This window comes from Myotis davidii, unplaced genomic scaffold (genome assembly GCF_000327345.1).
Source record: "Myotis davidii unplaced genomic scaffold, ASM32734v1 scaffold214, whole genome shotgun sequence".
Taxonomy (NCBI): domain Eukaryota; kingdom Metazoa; phylum Chordata; class Mammalia; order Chiroptera; family Vespertilionidae; genus Myotis; species Myotis davidii.
The window spans coordinates 1,887,111-1,906,990 of NW_006285782.1; the positions used below are offsets into that span (position 1 = coordinate 1,887,111).

The window sequence follows — 19,880 nt, forward strand, 5'->3', positions numbered from 1 at the left end:
CAATCCCCCCACCCTGATGAAGGCCAGGGCCGACCAACCAACTGCCTGCAGCCCCTCCCCCTAGCCTGCCCTGCCTCCTATTTGTCCCCACCACCCTGATGGGGGTGGGACCAGCTGGCTAATCTCCTGTGTCCCCTTCCCCCAGCCCAATCGGGGTGGGCCAGCAGTCCACCCATGCATGAATTTGTGCACTGGGCCTCTAGTATATCTATAATATGTAAGGCTGTGGTTCTCAATCAGGGTCATTTGGCAGTACCTAGATTCATATTTGGTTGTCACGGTTTGGGGCTGGGTGTGGTGCTACTGCTAACATGTAGTTGGGTAGACACTGAGGATGCTGCTAAATAAACATCCTATAGTAGTATGCAGGACAACCCAGAATGTCTAGTCCAAGATGTCAGTAGTACCTGCCATAGGTGAAAAAAAAAGTAAAGTTGAGGGGGGGGGTGGTGCCAGCTACACCTAAGATTTCTGTGGCTGCCATAATTGTCCCTCACCACAAACTCCTGTTCCACATTTGCCCATTCTGTATGTGCGCTTTCTACCGAGAATCCCATGAGGTCTTCTCAAACTGCAACTCCCAACCTTCTATACTAATGTCGAGAGAAGAGAATTTTTCTTTCTTCTTTTCCTTCCTTACCATATGTGCTAGTATATCTATAATATCAATTCAAGATGTATTATTTTTTTTAATTACTAATGAGATATTTTATAATTTTTTTGTGCTGAGGATTCAAACTTCAGTGGGCATTTTGTACTTAGCACACATTACAATTCAGACTAGCCACATTTCAAATTCTCAATACCAACATGTAGCTTGTGGTTACCATGCTAGATAACACAGGTCTAAGAAATGGCTTGAGAAAACAGGCATATATCTACCTTCAGACCAAGAGATTAAGTACAATTATCTGAAAGGATCTAAAATCAATAGTAATGCATACACAACATCACAATTTTTGATATAATTGCTGATCCCAGTATATGAGGACTCTTTGAAAGATAATCAAAGAAAAACTCATTAGAGAACATTGCCTTCAAAAAATATAAAAAGATAAGTTCTTTTTTGCCAACCAATCTCCAAGCTTCTTTATATGTAGTATCATATAACTCCTCTAGAAATCATTAGCATTATGACAAGCATATTCAATGCACAGTACCCAAATATCTTTAAATTTCCCATAATTCTACATATGATTTCTTCTTCACCTATTTGTATCAATTTCCTTTTTACTATCATGTTCAGTATCATTCTGTTGGAAACTTTATTAACAAAAGTAAAAGAAACTCACATCAAAACCTTAAGAATGGGTTTCAGGATATTTGAAGAAAGTTTAGAGTATAAAATACTAATTTAAATAGAGTCAAAAGTCTTATGAAATACATTTCCATCCAAAAGTAGGGGGAAAAAGAGAAAGGTATGAGTAGAGGGAAGACACTAAATTTGGCAGGGGTTAAGAGGAAAGCAAGTGTTGCTAAAGGAGGTTATAGGTAGCAGTGAAGTAACAGACCTCAATTAAGAAAGGGTGGTCCAGAAGCATTATTTTCAGTCTGTTGAGATCTTCCTTCCAGGCATATCCTTTGTTTGGCACAAGTAAATTTTTACCAAAAAAAATTTTTTTTAAAAGAAAGAGTGGTCCAGGCTTCCACTAAAAGCCACTTTTTGGAATAGCAATCAACTCATACCCTCTATTTGCAATTTCCTCAGGGATACAGATGTCACGTCTTCCTGTGTATAGGGTGGAGGGTTAGTGAGAAGAAAAGAGGAAGGCCACAAACTACCCCTGACAACTCCTTCCCCACCCATAAAAATTGGCATAATCTAAACCTACATTAAAGATGCCTCCCAAACCTTCAGATTTAGTAAAATTAGACTAGAATATTCTCTGATCTTTTCAACTCATAAAATTTTCTTAGCATAGAACAAAATCTCTTGCCATCTAACTTGTTTTCAAAGGATCATTCTGTTAGTAACAGACTATAGAAAAAAAAGGTTAAAAGCAGGGAAATCTGTTAGAAGGAAGGCTGTTGCAATTACCCAGCAAGAGATGATGGTGGCTATGGAATGGTAAAAACTGGTTGAATTCTAGGTATGTTTTCAAGGTAGAGCCAACTATTTCCTGATGGAAAGAATGAATGTGGGATGTGCGATAGAATCAAAAGTAACTCCAAGATTTCTGGCCTGACCAACTTGAAGCTGCCAACAACTGAGATGAAGAAGACATATATGGGTGGAGCGGGTATGAAAGGGCAGAAATGGTAGGGAAAAGCAAGATTCTATTTTGAACATGTTGAGTTTAAGATGTTTAAGAGTGATTCAAGTGGAGATATTGAGTAGACAACTACCGTATTTGCCGGCGTATAAGACGACTGGGCGTATAAGACGACCCCCTAACATTTCCACTCAAAATACAGAGTTTGTTATATACTCGCCGTATAAGACTACCCCCTCTTCCGCACACATTCCACACACCAAATAAAAGGTAAAACAATATCAGATTTGATTTTAACATTTTAATTTATATTCAAATGCTTATGACATGCAGGAAAACTGTCACAAGGCTGTATGTAATCAAACATATACATAAAACAGTGCAAGTTTATTACCGGTAAACATACCGGTAATTCACTAAAGAAAACACACTCTATAGACTGGTACCGTAGATGCTTCTCAGGAACACAGGCAAGCAGCCCACAACCTAGAGGGACTGTCAATGATAGAAGTAAATTTAAGAGTCATCCACATTTAGAATGTATGGAAAGCCAAGAAACTAGCAGAGATCACCAAGGTAGTGAGGACAGATAGAGAAGATAATCAAAGTTAACTAAGCCCTGGAATATTCCAATGGTAGAAGTAGACATAAAGGAAGATCTACCAAGAAAGCCTGAAGAGCAGCCAATGAGTTTTAACGAAAAGCAAGGGGATGAGTTATCCTAAAAGGCAAGTGAAATAAATATATCAACGGATATTTATATCCAACTTTGTCAAATGTAAATTAATCACATAAGATAAAAACTGACGAGATTTAACAATGTCATTGTTGGGAGACTTAAACAAAAGTAATTTTAGTACAATGGTCAGAGCAAAATGATTGGAATAGATGGAAGAAAGAACAAGAGAAAACTAGAACAAGTGCATTTAGACAACACTTTAAAGGGGTTCTACCGCAATGGAAATAGAGAAAAACAAGGAAGAGTGATCAAAGGAAGATACTTCTATGAGAAAAATAATAGCATGTTTGCATGTTGACGAGAATGATCCAAAAGAGAAGAACTGATGATGTACCAAGAGAGGGAAAAAATTACTACAGCAATGTCCAGAGTAAATGAAAGGGGTGGGAATGCATCAACCAGAGGAACTGGGATTAGAGAGAAGCAAAGACAGTTCATCTATAGTAATTTACAGCATGCAAGGTCTGTGAGTTAGATTGCAAGATGTGGTGGTGGAGTCTGTAAATGTTCTTCAAACTGCTTCTATTTTCTCAGTGAAGTAGAAAGCAGGTCTGAAAGTGAACCAGAAGAGGACAGTTGAATATTTAAAGAAAAAGGCATCTAAGAGTGGGAAAACTGAATAAATTAAGGAAATGGACTATGATTGCCAGACAATATTAAGGGCCACCTGAGGTTTCTTACCACGAATTTAAAGTGAGAATGGTCATACTGTTGTATTTTCCTTCAGTCACCTGCAGCTGCATTGGTGCAAACATGAAGTGCTTAGAGAATCTGACTTATATTGGATTGAGATTTTGATACGTATGAAGAAGAAAGGAGCAAGGGAGTTGAAAGTATATTGAAGGGAGTGCATACGGTAACTAACCACTAGGTAATGAATACACACTAAGTAATGAGGGAAGAAAGGTAAACAAGGGGGCAAAGGACAGTGAAAGGGGAATAAAATCTGTGGACTGGAGGTCCTAATGACAATAAATGATTATTGAGTTGAGGTAGTAGGTAGAATGAGCTGAAAATATAGATAGTAGTCAGAAAAAGGGCTGCATGAATTGAAAACCATGGAGGGGTTCAATATAATAATAAAAGTGTAATATGCTAATTAGACCAGACGTCCTTCCAGACGACCTTCCGGACAAAGCTGGGGCTGTGAGGGTCAGTTTGCCTCGGGAAGAGGCAAGCGGCTGTGGCTTCGAGGGCTGAGCTACTTGCATGAATTTCGTGAATCGGGCCTCTAGTCTATATATATAAAAGGCTAATATGCTAAGTGTCCAACCATTCGACCGGTCACTATGATGCACACTGACCACCAGGGGGCAGAAGTTCAACACAAGAGCTGCTGTGATGCGCACAGCCATTTACAGAGAAACGGCACCATGAACCCAGCACCAACAAACCAACACTTGGCTTCCCCCAACTAGAACATAGGCCCCGCCACCACCCCAAAGCAACAGACCACCAAATTGCAGCCAACACTGCCCAGCCCAGCCCAGAAATGTGGCCCACAGCCCAGCCCGGAAATGGTGGGCGCCAGGTAATGATGTCACATAGCAATGCCCAGCTTCCTCTCCCTAGCGACTAGCCTTCTTGGAGTTTCTTCAGTCCAGGAACATGACTTGCTTTATAGCCAGTTACAAACATTTTAGACGTTAACCAAATGTCTGTGAAGCATTTTTACATGCCTCATCTCATTTGATCCTCACAGAAGTCCTGGAGTAGGTAGATAGGAGAATCCTATTTTTTCATTAGCCGGAAGACCGTGACGATTTAGAAAGCTTAGAAACTTGACCCAACTGGAAAAATAAGAAATGGTGGAAGTTGAAAATGACTTCAGGTTTTCTCTCTGCGCAGAATATAGTCAAACACTGCTGCAGTTGAATATTTTACCCTTTATTCTCCCAGCATGATTTACAATAATAATCTGCTTCCTGTTGATATTTACTGCTGTGTTGCTGACAATTACCTGAAAGAGAAGTTGGGGTGCTTCACTGGGCTGGAAAAAGTTTAGCTACATCAGAAAGCAGGTCTAATTAAGCAAGTTTATTCTCTCTATATAAAAGGCTAAGTTTACTCGCGCATGCACGATACATATAAAGCTCTCACTGGCGCCAATCGCACATGTGTGTTTCGATCTGTCATTGTCGATCATGAATTTGGTTGACACTTCTATTATAGAGAAAGGGTTAATAGCAATATTAAAATATTTCTTCTAATTAATTTCCTTTCAATGTGCCTGAATTCGTGCACTGGGCCACTAGTATTGGTAATAACAAAGCATAAAATATCACCATAGAATGAATGGCTGAGGTAAGGTAGAGAGCAAGATCATTAGAGAAGAGGAATTTTAGAGCTTAATAAGCTATCGTATTAGAAGTACCATAGATACTACATGTTGAAATTACTAAGAATTAAAAGAGGCATAGAGTTGGTAAGAATGACAGTGAGCTAGGAGCTAAAATAGCCAAGAAAAGATAAGGAGTAACCCAGGGTGTAGTAGACGCCAGCAAACATGATGGTTTATGGACAATATGACCTGTTAGTAGACGAGTTTTAGGGAGAAGAGGAGAATGGAAGACATTAGCCCCATTTCCAGGCTCAGTGAAACCAGTCTTCCTTTTGGACTCCTCCTGCTGTCCCTTCATGGTGACAACATATAAGAAAAGAATGAAAAACATAACAGCAAACACCTAAGAGGGCTGCAGGGCAAGAGTGTCTTCAGAAAAGTAGAAAGTGGAGGAAATGTTCACGGGGAAAAAACAAGGACATGGAAAAATTTTGCTGATGATGGAGAGGAGTGAAAAAGAAATCATTCACAACATTATAAGGATTGAAGTGGGAAACATGAAGTGTCAACTAGGAAACTGATGGTGACTGACATAAAAAGGGATAAATGATATAATAAGATTAGTCCTGATGGACTTCAGGCAAATAATAGTGTCAAGGCTGTGAGTGTTGGCAGGAGGAATGAGGACTGAGAAGCTCCCTGTCAATAGAACAAAAGTCAGGGAAGCATGCTCTTAGCCTCAGTGCAAAGGGCTTCTCCCTCACCACTAAAGATGACTTGCAAGGAAACTGTAATGTACTTGTAAGGCTGTTGTAGAATTTTTAAAAATTAATAATATAGTGATTAGAACAGTGCCTTGCATCTAATGAGCAAAGATAAGTTTTACTATCAAATGTAAAATATAATTATTGTAACAAAGAGATTCATCATACATTTTACTTTCCTCAGCAAATGGATTTCCCAACTGATTCCCAGAAAAAACAGTATCAACATGGACCGAGAAAACTCATTTGAAAAAGAAGTAGTCTCTGAGGTCAACTTTTATGTAGTGGCTCTCCTCCCAAAAGCACCACCACCGGCCCTTGAATTCATTTCTCTATCCACCCAACTTCAATAGTAAAATTATATATTCATTCAAAAACCATATACTGAGCACCTATTATGCACCAAGTACTATTCACAGAACCTAGGATACATCAGGAAACAAACAAATGTCCTTATCCTAGTAGATGGAGATTAACAACAAACAGTATGTATAACGAATAAGTCGTTTATATGTTTGAAGACACAAAAATAAAACAATACAAATAATGGGGTGAGGGGCCTGGATTTAAATAATCAGGGTAGGCCTAGTGACGAGGAGATCACCTGAACAAAGGTCTGAAAAGTTGAGACAGATATTTGGAAAAGTGCTCTCTAGGCAGAGAGAACAGCCAGGGCAAAGATTCAAAGACCTCTTCATTTAGTTCTTGCCACTACTTGGCAATAATTTTTTTAAATGTTTTTACTGCCCTAACCGCTTTGGCTCAGTGGATGGAGCATCAGCCTGCGGACTCAAGGGTCTCAGGTTCGATTCCGGTCATGGGCATGTGCCTGGGTTGCGGGCACATCCCCAGTGGGAGGTGTGTAGGAGGCAGCTGATCGATGCTTCTCTCTCATCGATGTTTCTAACTCTCTATTCCTCTCAACTTCCTCTTGTAAAAAATCAATAAAATATATTTTTTTAAAAATGTTTTTACTGATTTCAGAGAGGAAGGGAGAGGGAGAGACAGAAACATCAATGAGAGAGAAACATAAATTCGCTGCCTCCTGCACACCCACCTCTGAGGATCGAGCCGGCAACCCAAGTATGTGTTCTGACTGAGAATCAACCTGTGACCTCCTGGTTAAGGGGGCAATGCTCAACAAACTGAGCCACACCGGCTGGGTAGCAATAATTTTATTCTTTTTTTTCTGTATTTCTTCTCTTCAAGCCTCTAATCCTACTCTCTATTCTCCTTCAGCAGTGGATTATAATAGTTAATATTTATCATACGTTTACCACATACCAAGCATTGTTCTAAATGCTTTTAAAAGAAATAGGTGCTACCATTGCCTTCATGCAGAAAACTGAGATGCAAAAAGATTAAGCAGCTTTCCCTAAAATTAGAAAGTTAGCAAGTGGCAGAGCCCTGCAAAGTATGTATGTATAATTTTTTGTCTACTAGAAAACTTAAGATTCAGCACAAAATACCTCGTTTTCTCATCTCTAATTTATAGAATTTCTCCAAGTACACATTCGATAACTATGAAAGCTGCTATTATAATGTCTCCTTGCCATTTTTCCAGTCATTTTCTAGACTAGTCTTTACATAGCATCTATACCTACCTTCCTTAACCTCCCCCCAAATTTGATTATAGTCCTACTCTATTAAAATTACTCTAATGTAGTTAGTGATTATCATACCTCAAGCTAAACGGCTTTATCAATTCTCATTCTCCTTGAATGTTGTGTTAGACTGTGTCAACTCCTTTTCTTCCTGAAATAGAAGTAACACCATGCTCGATCTTTCTATCCCTATCGGTGATTTCTCTCTGCTGGTAAATTTCTTCCTTTGTTTTCTAAGACTTATACTTGTCCATTTTCTTCCTATCTCTCCAATTGTTCCTTTAGTATCTTTTTCACTTCTGCCCCTTTAAAGGTAGAGATCCCAAAAGTTTAATTAGGATCCTTTGTGCTTCTATGCCTGTTAGCTCAGTTTCCCTTAAGGTTATAAAAAATCATATAGCACCTTCTCTCTACCAGGCAAATTGTATGGATCATTCAGGATAGATCAGCAAACAAAACAGACCAAAAAACCCCACAAAAACCTATGCTACCAAGGACACTCAAAACTATCTCCTCTTAAATACTATTTTAAACACATCACTCTCCTGACTTCAAAAAAATAAAAATATAACCTTGCAATGATTCCCCTCTTATCAACCAAATCTAAATGTTTCTGCCTTTGTTCAAAACATTCCATCACCATTTTCCATCAGACTTATCCAGATTTATTTTCCACTACTCACTGATTCAAAAAAAATTCCAGAAAGACTAGTCCTTTTGATTACTCCCTCAAACATTTTGTGTTCCAACTGATCAAATAATTTCTGAAAACATTTGTCCAGTACCTAGATATTAAGAAGTATCCTATATAATAAAAGCATCCTATATAATAAAAGCATAGTATGCAAATTGTCCCTTTGACTGGGAGTTTGACCATGGGGCGGGGCCAGCCAGAGGAAGGGAAGGAGGCCCTGGCGGCAACAGGTGGCCAGGGGAAGGGAGGGAGTACCTGGCCACTAGGGACCCTACCAGTACACAAATTTTGTACACTGGGTCTCTAATAGTGAATAAAAAGCTAAGTGTTCAAAATTGGATGTTTTTTAATTCTTTCAAATGTATTAAATAGCAAACACTTATACAAGGCTTGCCAAACATTATTCAAAGCACTTTTCGAACATTAATTCATTCATTTACTCCACACAACAATCCTATTATCTCCATCCTACAACTGAGGAAGCTGAGGCTCAAACAGAGTAAAGTAACTTGCTCTAAGTCTGACAAGTATTAAGTGGTAGAGCCAAGATTCACACTCAGGCAGTTTGGCTCCATACTATACTGCATAATCCTAGTAAGAGCAATAAAAAAAAAAGCAAGGAGAGCCCTGCAGTGTGGCTCAGGAAACAAGAGGTCATGGTTAGATTCCAAGTCAGGGCCATGCTAGGGTTGCAGGCTTGATCCCCAGTAGTGGGTGTGCAGGAGGCAGCTGACAGATGATGTTTCTCTCTCGTTGGTGTTTCTCTCTCTAACCCTCTCTCCTTCTCTCTCTAAAAATCATATTTAAAAAGCAAAACAGGGAAAGTTCAAAGGGCTTGCAGGAAAAACTATGTTCAATTATGAGAAATCATTTAAATTAGTTCTTTACTCCAAATATGGAGTAATATTTCCTTTAATATCATACCAAATTTTTAAAATTCTACAATTTAGTACTATATAATAAAAAGTACTATCTATAAAACAGATATGAATACAATTCAGGGAAGATAACTACCTTAAAGAAAGACTAACTTTATTTTTGGAAGCAAAATTCACATCTAGAACAAGGTCCAATATGACAAAAGATTTTAGTAAAACCAAGAAATTCCAAAAAAGTTCCATTAAGGATCTAACTTACATACTCTTCAACCTATCACAAACTCTATAGTTAAAGGGCCTTTTAAGAGGTTTCTGAGGATTCATCTATTAAATTCATGAAGCTATTTTATAACTAATTACAGAAAATTAAAAATAAGAGGCAGAGGTTTTCCATAAAAAATATCTTAGAATAATATAATCCTAACATATGAGCAGATGAGGAGTATCATATCTATCTTTTTCTTCTCTTACCTTTTTCTCCTTGCCTTCTGGCAGAGAAAAGACACAAAAATTATCAGGTTTTAAACTGGAGAGATTAAATTGCATAAGCTTATATGAATAATAGCTTGATTTAGAAAAGGCTAAAATTTATAGCTTTCCAATTCGTACTGATAATCTAACTTAGAAAATCTAAAGTATGTAGCCAAAGGCAGCAAAGAATGCCTCTCAGGAAAAAATACACAGTAGCCATTATTAGACTTTTAAGTCTTCCCACTTAATATTTTTTCCTCTCCTCTCTTTTCCTGAGTTTACAATGCACCTACCTCCTGGCTACCCAAGACACCTCCTAAGCCACTGGCACAAAATCAGCTCCCTCCCAAGAATTATATGAATGAAAACTATGCAAAATGTTAATAATTTGAGATTAACTCAAGTTATTAAATCTGGAAGAGATTCTTGGAGCAGGGAGCCTATGTTCTCCTTTCCCCACCACAAACCCACCATGACACTTAACAAGTGGCTCCATACTCCAAGAGATTAATTAATATTTCTTGGGAGAAAAGAATGGATTGGCAGCTACCACTGAAGATATTCTCAAATACTATACTATATATTTGATATTTACTTCCTTCCTACATGCAATGAGAAAGATGCATAATCCTTCTCAAGACTGTCCCGCACACAGTGGAACTCAATTCAATCTTAAATCCAAAATTAACACATTAAAGCCCCTGTTAAACTCCCGAGGACAATAGCTTTCTATTCTAGTGATCACATTAGCACACGTGAACAGCTAACTAAAGACGTACCAAATATCAAAAATAGCTGTTACATTTCCAGAATTAAGGTGGTCTTAGAATGGAAGAAAGGAATGTCAATGAAAAAACAGATTTTTCCCAATAATGTACTATACTGCATCATCGATATTATCCTTATTAATATTTCCCAAGTACCTAAAAAGTGCATACTATTATGGTAGATCATACCTTTTATAATAACAAAAATGAAAATGATTGGTAAATTAAGATAAATTTAATTTTGAAGCTGTAAGTACCTAAGCTTGAGATGGTTTCAGACTCAATTGTAAGAATCCTTGAGATCTCACATGCTAAATACCGTGGAGAGAAAATACATCATATGAAAGAAGCAGCAAGAGAATAAATTATAATAAATAGTACTATTCATTTACTATTTACAAAGCCAGAAGCAAGTAATCTACCTTCCCCCCTGCTTTAAGATAAAATATGAAATCTCCCTTCATAAAACAAAGCAAGCATGCTATCCAGAAATACAGAATAGATGAAGAAAGTTGGCTTAACAAAGGGTCAACAAACCAAAACAAAGAAAAGAGTAACTTCAAAGATCTCAGTTCTTTTAAAAATTCCAAATAAAATAAACATGGCTGCTGTTGAACTAGATCTGTTTTTGATAATACCTTTGCAAAGCAAAGTATATCAAAATAAATTAAAGAATAAACTTTCATTTAATAATGTCTCTACATTCTTCATTGATCAGCTGACCTAACCTTATTAAGGGAGCTTAGAGCTGACAATATTTAGCGCCCTATTTCATCAGAATTTCTTCTGTTCTAACCAGGTCATTATTAAACTTCAATGATACCCAGGAATATATACTGGTTATAAGTTTCCTAATACCTTTTGAACTCATACACTCATAGGAAGCAGATCAGGGACAAATTAACTCTTTTACAAATGAGTTCCATATCTTACTATTACATAATAAAATTTTCTTTATCTTCCCAATGCTTATACCTCAGTAAATAAATATCTAAAACTATTTGAAAACACTGGTAGCTTTTATCTACTGAAATTTTTTGAGATTATTTAAGTAGTCGTGCATAATTTCCTTACCAAAAGCTGGGCTTAAAATTGCAGTTTACTATCAAAGACAAATAGACTACATTTCCTCAGTTTTCTATTCTCCAAACCCTTGGTGTCATTTCTGGATATAAGTGACTGAAAAGGGGATAGAATCAATTAGCTGCCAAATCCTGTAGAATTTCCACACTAACATCCCTTAGATGGCCCCTTACCTCGGTGGCTAGATGTTAATTTTTCACACTCAACTGTCAACCCCAAAATATGCTGCACTCTACTGAAGAGCAATCTTTCTAAAAGCACTTTTACTGTCATCTTCTGCCCCCTATCAACTTCTAATGCAGTGGTTCTCAACCTTCCTAATGCCACCACCCTTTAATACAGTTCCTCATGTTGTAGTGACCCCCAATTTCATTGTTACAAATTGAACATAATTAAAGCATAGTGATTAATCACAAAAACAAGATGTAATTAATTGTGTTTTCCTATAGTCTTAGGCGACCCCTGTGAAAGGGTCATTTTGCCCCAAAGGAGTCGCGACCCACAGATTGAGAACCGCTGTTAATGGCTTCTTACTGCTTAACATATCAAATTCAATTTGACACTGAATTAACCTTTCATAATCTAGCTCTACCCTACTATACTACCTTCTCCAACACCATTTACGGAAATTAACACCTTATTCTATTGAGACCAAACTCGTTACATCCCTCTCACATCATGCAGGTCCCACCATTTACGGGTTTGTTCATGGTTCCATCCCACACATGGAATGTATGGAATATTCTCCTTCTGGAGATGTTTTGCCAATGCAAATAGTACATATTCTTTTTTAAAAATATATTATTTTATTCATTTCAGATAGGGAGAGTGAGAGAGAGAAACATCAATGATGAGAGAAATTCATTGTTTGGCTGCCCCCTGCACACCCCTACTGGGGATTGGCATGCAACCCAGGCATGTGCCCTTGACCAGAATCAAACCCAGGGCCCCTTCAGTTCGCAGGCCCAGGCTCTCTCCACTGAGCAAAAGTGGCTAGGGACAAATAGTACATATTCTTTGTTCAAGTCCAACTTTCTCCAGAGAGCCCCACATCTAGAACGTTAGTCTGAAGAAACCCCTACACTAACATGATTCAGACTATATGTACCATACATTATTTGTATAATGCTTTAGATAATGCTACTTACGTAATGGAAGTATACCAAGTAAGATAATAAACTCTTAGGAGAGGTTGGATCATTTCCCAAAAACTGGGTCTATAATAAGTACTCAATGATTATTTGACAAGCTAACTGAACAATTCTGATTTTTAAAAATCAAGGTATTTTATGTCAAAAGAGTTCTAGCACAAATTAAATAATGTGACGACTAGGATTTGCTTCAAAACAATCCAGGTCAAAGTGAGGGGGACAAAGGAGTAAGAAAGTGGGGATACAGATAAACTCTATAAATTGATCATCTTTGGCCCAGCCACGTGGCTCGGTGGCTGAGCATCAACTTATGACCAAGTAAAGTAGATCTTGGTTCAATTCCCGGTCAGGCACATGCCTGGGTTGCAGGCTTGATCCCCAGTGTGGGGCATGCAGGAGGCAGTCCATCAATGATTCTCATCATTGATGATGTTTCTATCTCGCTCTCCCTCTCCCTTCCTCTCTGAAATCAATAAAAATATATTTTAAAATTAAATAAAAATAAATTATCTTTGAAGTGACAGCTATGTGGAGGTTTACTTTTATACCTGTTTAAAATTTTTCACATTAATAATTTTATTTTTAAAAAGTACCAATAGTCTCTTTACTTCATTTTAAATGACAAAACCAAAACACATTGTAACATTTTATTTACCCAACAAATACCTAGGTCCACATTTAAAATAAGAAAAAGATTTCTGGAAAGATATAATTTGGTAGGGAACCTTAATGATCCTAATTCTTACCTAAGCATTAAGCAAAAATAGTTAGAGGAATCATCTAATCAAAATGGCAGGGAATCTTAATCAAAAGAAAAAAATGACCTTACCACCAAAAGCAATACTATTTATATTTCAAATTTTTATTAAATTACAGTGTTCACAAGAGGGTCCACCCAAACAACTGCTGAAAATCAAAAACACTGAAAAAAGTCATAAGCAAAATATGAAAGGCAGAAAATCAGGGGGGGAAAGTTGCTACAAATCAGTCAATGTTGTTTCATGAAGACACCTATTGCTCTTAACAAGGAATGAATTAGTTTCTTAAACAATCAGAAAAATTAGCACTTCCTCTTTAGTCCAAGGACTGCAAAAAATGCTTAAGAAATGTCAGATGCCTAGCCGGTGTGGGTCAGTAGTTGAGTGTCGACCTATGAACCACGAGGTAATGGTTCGATTCCCAGTCAGGGCACATGCCTGGGTTGCGGGTTTGATCCCTAGTGTGGGGTGTGCAGGAGGCGGTGGATCAATGATTCTCTCATCATTGATGTTTCCATTTCTCTCTCCCTCTCCCTTCCTCTCTGAAAGCAATAAAAAAAATTCGTTTAAAAAAAAGACATTTCACATATTTGGCTTAATAACAATGTATTTGCTTGTTGCTGCTAAAGAATGGAACCCCTTTTATATTTCAGTCTGTAGCTACTTTTCAAAATTCAATCACTACAATTTTTTCTACAACATTATCACTAATTTCTTTCAAAAGCAAGACTACAAAGCAGTATGACACCTAGTATCTTAAATTGATAGCATTTTATTCTCATTATACTGTTCTTTTGCCTTGACTTTTTTCCCCAAACTGGTTTTAGGCAGATATACAAACTAATCGGATTATTCTGATTTCCTCATCTCTAATTTTCTCTAAATGCTCAAGAATTGAGATTTTAGTTAGCATAACTAAATATCTGACATATATTTTGCACAAATATCTGATATACACACATATTCAAATAACAAGGTTCATCCTAAGAGTGATACATCATCCACCCATTACCCAATGCAATTAAAGTTTAAAACAGGGCAACTCTCTTGTATAAAAAGAGATTAGTAAGAATGAAATCCTCCTCACAAATAAAGAATCCATACTCAAATTGCCTTGTTAACTTTGTACTATCTTTATTTTTTTAATATTTTTATTGGTTTTTAAAGAGAAAGGAAGGGAAAGGGAGAGAGAAATATTGATGTGAGAGCGAAACACTGATCAGTTACCTCCTGCACCCCGCCACCAGGGATCAAGTTCCCAACCCCAGCATGTGCACTGACCTGGAATGAAACCTGAAATCCCTTGGTGCATGGGCTGATGCCCAACCAACTGAGCCACACAGGCTAGGAGACTTGTAATATTTTTAAAGTTAAGTTTTCCTAGCAAGTAAAAATAATCATCTTTTTAGTAGCATGTAATTTCTCTCTTCTGGTAAAAGAAAATCTCTGATATGGGAAAGTTAACCTAAATTGCCTAATATTGAAATTTTCTCTTCTATAAACTGCTTTCCGATAAAAAAATAAAAGAAATAGCCCTAACCGGTTTGGCTTAGTGGATAGAGCGTCAGCCTGCGGACTGAAAGGTCCCAGGTATGATTCCGGTCAAGGGCATGTACCTGGGTTGCGGGCACATCCCCAGTCGGAGGTGTGCAGAGGCAGCTGATCGATGTTTCTCTCTCACTGGTGTTTCTAACTCTCTATCCCTCTCTCTTCCTCTCTGTAAAAAAATCAGTAAAATATTTTTTAAGTAAATAAATAACTAATTTAAAAAAATAAAAGAAACGTACTATGAAAAAGAAATGTGGCCCTAACCGGTTTGGCTCAATAGCTAGAGCGTCAGTCTGAGGACTGAAGGGTCCCAGGTTCGATTCCCGTGAAGGGCATGCACCTTGGTTGCGGGTAGGGGGTGTGCAGGAGGCAGCTGATCAATGTTTCTCTCTCATCGATATTTCTGGCTCTCTATCCCTCTCCCTTCCTCTTTGTAAAAAAATCAATAAAATATATTTAAAAAAAAAAAGAAATGTGACAAAACCCCCAGATTATACTATTACTACACTTGAAAAAGTTGACATTTACCACACAATCTTTTCTAATAAAAATACATAATAATAAGATTAAAAACAATGCTGGAGAAAGTTCTTTCATTAAATAACTAAATAGGTTATTTAAAAGTCCCACTTAAAGAAAGAAAAAAGTCCCACTTATCTTCTTGCATCACTAATTCAGTAAATTACTTCTTTATAATCTGTGTACTCTCAACTTTTGAAATCCTTTCTAATAAAGACAGAATATGCAAACTGACCATCACTTGAAGACAAAGATGGTAACACCCACTGCCAATAAGGAGGGAATATGCAAACTGACGTGACAAAGATGGCGGCGGCCAGGCCAGAGCAAAGGCAGGAGGTGGCACTGGCCCCGGAGCCAAGGCCCGGATCCCGGGTACAGGAGGAAAGCCGGTGCCAGCAGCCAGGGGAAGGAAGGCCTATTCTTGCACAAATCCTTGTGCATCAGGCCTCTAGTATGTGTGTGTGTGTATATATATACATTTATACATATACATTACTATCTTTAAAATATCAGGGATATTACCACATTTTATATAAGAATGGACATTTGAAAATTGGTCCTATTATTTCTGTGGTAACAAAGTTTTTTAAATCTCAGAATATACTGAGGGAACACTTTGTAAAGTATATGATATATAATTGCTATGCTGTACACCTAAGACTAATACAAAATAATGATGAATGCAAACTGTAAATTTTTAAATTTTTGAAAAAAAATTTAAATCTCAGAATGTGTTAATAAGTTTTATCCAATACATACTATTCCAATGGGATGAAAACCATTTATAAATTCCACTTAGATTAAGAAATCCTTTGAGAAAAGTATGTGGTACATTCTAGTTACACTATTTCTAGAACACTAAAAATCTCTATAACCTATTTCCCTATTGTTTTTCTTTGGAACCAACTGAGGTGAATGTAACTTCTTCCACAAAAAGTCAAGACAGTACCATATTTAATAACACAAAGCTAACTAAATTTTTACAGAGGCTGAAGTTTTCACAAATTAAAACTTTCTATTTCCCCTGATCTATAAAAATAATCGTAATGACTTAAAATAGATTCTACAGAGTATTACTTGCAGGTACCCTCCACCCCCAAAACACATTAAAATAGTGTATATAGCTTCACCTTAAAAACAACATGAGAGAAGGAAAGACTTGTAAAATACATTACTTAAACCGAGAAGATATTTTTCCATTCTCTTAAGACACAAAATAATTTTAAAAATAAAACTCCCTGATTGCAAGGAGTTCATCATTAAGCAGTACCCTCTTTCTTTTACACAGTAATGAGTTGCAAATTATTACGAGTGCTCCCATTTACGATGAAGTTGAGGGCATTACAAAACAATTTTCCTGCATTTTGCCATTTGATTATAACTCATCCTGATAAAATGAAAGCTTTCTCTTCAACTTCATGAAAACAAATGTTATAATAAGTTAGCTTTAAGTAATTCATGCTCAAAAACCTTCCTATAGAAATAATCTATTCATCTGAAGAATTCAACAACTGAACCTGGCAGAAAGTATTCCAACAATCAAAATTATGAAGCTGAAATGTTCATAATGTTACATCTAAAAATTTAAACCATACAAAAATATTTTGAAATCTCAGCTCCCTATTTCCTATCAAAATATCAAACAACTTCAGAATTCTTTAGATGTGATAAAGATCCCAAAGTAAACTCATTTTGACTTTAGAGTGCTAAAACTAAGAATTTGATGATTGCAGAAAAAAGAAGTGTACAGTGAAGAAAATTACTTGTAATTTTATTTACTGAGGCAAAGTGTCTTTACAAAAGAAAAGACGTATTAAAATCATTTACCCTCTTCTGCCAGATAAACAGTCCTCTCCTAGAACACACTGCTTATAATTCAGCCAAATATGACTGCCAAGAGTTTCTAAGGCTGTGTGCTAGGTTTGTTCAAAGTGGGAAGCTTCTCCACCAGCATATTACAAAGAAAAATGAAATACATTTTTTACTTAAGAGTGAAGAACAATTGTATGAAACACATTCCTACTGATAAACTAAATGTAAGTAAAAACCTACTAGTAAAGTAAATGTAAGTAATATTTTTTAAAAACTTCAAATTATAACTAAGAACAAGGTTTGCTATATAAATTGCTTCCAATTCCCCAGAGTAGGGATCAATTTAGTTACCCCAGAGTGGGGCTTAAGTAGCTAAAAAGAAAAAAAGTTTATAAACAGCTTTTCTACCTCTGTTTAGGTTGATAAAATTGACCATTTATCACAATCAAGTGATCATAATGCCAAAAGTAAGGTTACAGGTAAAATTTGTAAAGATCGCAACACAGTAATGTGCAAAAGTGATTAAAAAGGCTAACTATGTATCTCTATTTACACTTGAAGTATTACTTTAGCAAGTAAGAGATATACTGCTGCATGAGATCACTATTATGACTTTTAACATTTTTACATGTATCTTAAGAACACAATGTCTCATTTCAATGTGAGATGTATGTATCTGATTTTTGTAATCCTGTTCGCTTTTCTGATAATCCTTTTTTTCACAGTGGTCTGACTAAAGCAAAGGCTCCTTCTTCCCATTTTGCCACTAGTCAATGTATTTCAATTTAGCTCTTGCCAAAACATAGACATCATAAGCCACCTCTTGCTTCTAGTTTTGTGTTTTGGGTAATAATGACAGTGATTGCCACCAAATGCATGCATGTGCACACTTTGTCATTTCTTTCCCCCAGTCCTTCATCTCTTCTATGGAAAAATGGGGAATTTAATATGGGTGGCGGGAGGGAGTGGGGGACAATTTACTTTTCTTTTGAATACAATATCTAATGGGTTTTCAAAAGAAAACAATGTATTCAAATACTTACTATTCTAAGAATGTCAAAGAGAGAACTTCCAAAACCCAAAAGTACTAAGTCTGATATTAGCTGGACAGGAAATTTCCACTCACACCATAAATAAAACATGCCACCAATTAAGCTGAACATCCCTATCACTCCTTTAGTCAATAATCGATATGGAAGGGATCTGTAACCCACAGATCTGCACATAATCAAAGTATCACTTATATCTGCTTGAGGAGTTCCCAGATGACTTTGGCTGTGTGCCAGATTTCCCTTATTTTGAAATGTCAAGGCTAACATTTGTTAGTATAATCAGCGCCAGCATTAAGTGTCCCGGGGAGAGGCAATTCAGAAGAACGCTTAGCAGCACGGACAAACCGGTGCAAAATGAAAAGAGGAAAACCAAAAACAACCAACCCTCCCGGCGGAGCGAATAATCCACAAATGACTGAACACAAACCGAGAAGGTCCCCCTCCGGCGCAGCCTGAGCAGACGCTCTGCACTCAGGACTCTGCACTCGGGACCTGCACTCGTACCCTTCACTCCCAACTTCCTCCACTCGCCCGGGGCCAACACGGGGCACCCCGCTTTCCTGGAAGTGAACGTGCACCGAGTCTGCACGGGAGCGAGGGGAGGAACCGGCAATTCCCAAGAAAGCGGTGAAACAGGTGGGTTAGGACGAGCAGCGGCACCGCGGAGGGGCAGCTTGGAAATGACAGATGCGGTTCAAGCTCCGACTCCACACGTCGCAAGACGCTCTCCCGGGGCGGGCAGGCCGGCCGGGGGCTGGTTGCAAGGAGGGGGCAAAGGCTAACTCCGGAGCCGGAGCGGAGCACAAACAAGCCGCGGGGCGAGTGGGCAGGCAGCCGTGGGATCCGTGAGCAGCGGCGGCAACACGGGTCGGGGTGGCAGTGATGGCTTTGGTGTTGGGAGACAGGGGCCCCGGCGAAAGGCCGTCCGAGAGGGGAGAGGGGGCTGGGGCACCAGGCGTCCTGAGCTCTAAGGCTCCTGCCCCAACGAAAATGTAGAGGGGAGAGAGCAGAAGACGAAAAGCCGCCCCGGCTCCCCAATTGGAGAAATTTCCCCGGGAGTCGCTGCTCGCCGCCACGGCGCCTTCTGCCCGCTCCCTTTTCCTGGTGGTAACTGCTGTGGCGTAGAGCGGAGAGGGAGGAAGAGGAGGAGGAGGAGGAGGAGGAGGAAGATCAAGAAAGAGGAGGGTGAGGATGAGGCGAGGGTGGGGAGCGAGGGGGTGCGGCCTGCACAGTTCCAGCGAAGCCTCCGCTCTCTCGTAGCCGGTCAGCACCGGGTTTCCCCTAAGCCCAGCCCCGCATAGACTCACCCGCCTGCCTTGCCTCGCTTTTCCCTTAGCCGACTCCACGGGCTGCTGCGTCCTCACAAGAGACCACTGGACGAGTGTCGAGGAAAAAACTCTCCAGAACCGGGCCTGATTGCTTTAGCGAGTCCGACCTTTACGGCTGAGAGAGACACCCTCAGCTTTCGGTGGGTTCCACAGCCAGACGGGCAACCATCTTACATTAGGGTAAGACTCCTTTGGCTTCCCCTGGGCAGGCGCCC

At 38.4% G+C, this 19,880-nt stretch overlaps 1 protein-coding gene across 10 annotated transcripts in view; it reads right to left on the reverse strand.

Annotated features, from left to right (window-relative positions):
- CNOT4 (CCR4-NOT transcription complex subunit 4) overlaps positions 1-19,844 on the reverse strand; it is a 162,312-nt gene extending 142,468 nt beyond the window's left edge. For 7 of the 10 annotated variants that reach the window (XM_015559421.1, XM_015559418.1, XM_015559419.1 and 4 more), the window contains exon 1: positions 19,645-19,728. The gene's annotated coding sequence lies outside the window, so the exon portion shown is untranslated. Of the gene's footprint in view, positions 1-19,644 lie in introns of all 10 variants that reach the window. The other 3 variants (XM_006756698.2, XM_006756699.2, XM_006756700.2) reach the window with 3 other exon arrangements.
- Between the last annotated feature and the right edge of the window lie 36 nt (positions 19,845-19,880).